Raw genomic sequence first — 3,418 nt, forward strand, 5'->3', positions numbered from 1 at the left:
ATATATATATATATATATATATATATATATATACACACACATCTGTGTGTGTGTGTGTGATGTTGAAAAAGTAGAACACTAATGCTGTTAAGCTTTTTACAAAAAAATGCCAAGCATTCAACTCTGACACCAAATAAGAAGTGACTCCACAATGTAACACACACACATATACATACATACATTCAAAGTCAAAATAAAAAAGAAGGGGCTGGAGGAGCTACCCTTAATTTTCTTTCTATTTGTTTTCCTTTACAGAAAACTTAATTGAAGGAGCTACGGTTGCAGAAGGGAGCAGGCACACTAGATAATTTCCGACTCTATTATACAGGGACGCCATATAAGTAAATATATGGCTGACAATAGCTTAACTGGGCGAAACTTCGAAGTCACTGTCAACAATATACTTGTTGAGGAATTAATTTGTACTCAACAAAAGTACAGAGCAACCCCCTTCGATTAATATAAAATTGTTTTTATTATAACTGAACATAAAAACAAACATTAACACATGTGTATGCGTATGCGCGTGCGTGTATATATATATATATATATATATATATATATATACATAATATATACACACACATGCGTGTGTATATATAAATATATGTGTATATCGAAGAGAGAGACATGTACATATGTACGAGTACACACACACACCTTTCATCTATTACTTGTTTCAGTCATTAGACTGCGGCCATGCTGGGGCACCGCCTTGAACAATTTGCTTTGGGTCGAATGAGTCCACAGAAGTACTGGCTTTTTGTTAAGCCTACTACTTATTCTGTAGGTCTCACGTCTACACACACACACTATGGATGTATATATGTATATATATATATACATATATATATATTTATTGTAAAAAGAAAATATCAACAAAACCGAAACACAGGACGGGACACAGGGTGAGAGGAGAAAGAGAGAAGACGATCTTGGGCTTACCTTGGCATGACACAAGGAATGGCGGAAGACGGTGACAAGGCGGATATTAAAAACACAAACATAAATATACCCCATCCAACACACGTTCAGGGTGCCATTTGTTTCTCGAACTCATAACAGTTGAAACTATTCTAAATTAGAGCAACTACAATGGAATTTAAGCTTCAAATATATCCCAACTACATTATTTCACATGCCGTGGGTGGTGTTTGTTTGGACGGGGGTACAAACCTCCACGAGACTCTGGGGTTTGTTGGTTCGCCACCAGCCAATACCCTGGGGAAGGGGATGAAAATGGCGATCACGGGGGTATACCCCAGTTTATAGTCATAAATATACAACGATATTACACACACACATCCCGGACGAGCCCCGATGTAATATCCATTCCTTTATTTTTACTGAAGTTGCCCCAGCATGACCACAACCTTAAGGCTGAAACGAATAATATATACACAAATATCTACTATATACATACACGATATATTTATATCACACACACATACACACAAAGGCGTGTGTGGATATGTATGTGTATGTATGTATGTATATGTGTATGTATACACACACATATATATATGTATATACATACGTATATATATATATATATATATATATACATACGTATATATATATATATATATATATACATCATCATCGTCGTTTAACGTCCGCTTTCCATGCTGGCATGGGTTGAACGATTTGACTGAGGACTGGTGAGCTAGAGGCTGCACCAGGCTCAATCTGATTTGGTAGAGTTTCTACAGCTGGATGCCCTTCCTAATGCCAACCACTCCGAGAGTGTAGTGGGTGCTTTTACGTGTCACCGGCACGAAGGCCAGTCAGTAATTGCTATGTATAAACATTATATATACATATAAGTTATACCTGAACATTATATGCATCATCACCATTGCTTTGAGGTAATTTTTTCCATGTTTGCATTGGTCAAGCGAAATGTGAGCAGATGATCTATAACAGGGTGCCCTTTCTGTCGCCAACACTCGTTTATTTGCTTGTTTCTCAGTAAGATATTTCCCGAAGTCTTTCGAACACGAACAGAGGCTGGACATGTTTTCATGGATGATTTCAAATAAAAGACACCGATTGTATGACAGTGACATTTGATTACACACTCAGCCTGCAATTTTGAGACAGAAACACAAAACACTCACACGTATGTGTGTTTATATATATATATATATATATATATATATATATATATATATATATATATACACACACACACACACATGAATGTACCAATTACAGAAAGTGTTTGCGTATATATAAATTCACAATACATGCATATACATACATATATATATATATATATATATATATACACGTATGTGTATACTATATACGCACATATATACAGGCATACATACATACATAAAACACGCATATATACGTACTATATATATATATATATATAACGTAAGATCGCCTATATATATACATACATACATACATACATACACACACATACTATATATAGAAATATATATACGTGCTATATATATGCACGGATATATACGTACAAAAAATGCATGCATATTTGAACGCATATATACGTACGATGTACGCACGCATATATGCATACAATATATATACACGCATTAATATATCTATATATATATTACGTTTATTTTATTCCAAGAGGTCAGCATCTTTCAACCTGTGTTGCATCACTCTTTCAATAGTCTGATGGTGGTGGTGGTGGTGGTGGAGGGAGAAGAGAGAGGGGGAGGGGGTGAAAGACCGACTCATCTTTTTGACTCTCTCAAAAGGCACGGATCAACAAGTTCTTCTTCCTCCCTCCTGCTTTTCGTTTTTAAAAATATTTCATTTTTTTTCTAAAGCTGTCGATATTAGCATTTCGTTTCACTACAAGCTCAAAATCAACATCGTCTTCACTAGAATTATACGAACTAATAACAGTAGTAGTAGCAGCAACAATAGTAGTTGTAGTAGCAGTAGTGTTAATTTAGTAGTAGTAGGGGGTGGTTGAAGGAATAAGGTATGTTTTAGTTGTGTGTGGTGCAGTCCGTGTTGAGAATAACAGATCGGGCAGGATCTGTCTATAAAGTTATTGGGATTTTCTTCGTTTATTTATTCGTTTAATCTTTGCTGAATTCCACGCAAAAGATAGGATATAACATAATATAACGATGCAAAACACACAGAATAAAGGATTTTGACCATGAATACACAAAAATCGGGAGCTACTAAATACGTATTGCAGGATAATAATTAAAAAATAAAGAAAGAAAGCATATGAACTGCGCCAGTATCAGGGAGCAAAAAGAAAATATCTTCTCTTAAGTTTGTCACATCCCTATAAGAATTTCAGGGTATATTTGCACGGGGAAAAGTTTTTCAAAAAAAATGGTAATAAATCTAACTGTTTGATACAAAAGATCTAAGTGAATATATATATGCGCGTGTGTATGTGATTTTATATTTATAT

At 34.8% G+C, this 3,418-nt stretch overlaps 1 protein-coding gene across 1 annotated transcript in view; it reads right to left on the reverse strand.

Moving 5' to 3' along the window:
- LOC106871843 (kinase suppressor of Ras 1-like) overlaps nucleotides 1-3,418 on the reverse strand; it is a 56,176-nt gene that overhangs the window by 51,931 nt on the left and 827 nt on the right.

This window comes from Octopus bimaculoides, chromosome 26 (genome assembly GCF_001194135.2).
Source record: "Octopus bimaculoides isolate UCB-OBI-ISO-001 chromosome 26, ASM119413v2, whole genome shotgun sequence".
NCBI lineage: Eukaryota > Metazoa > Mollusca > Cephalopoda > Octopoda > Octopodidae > Octopus > Octopus bimaculoides.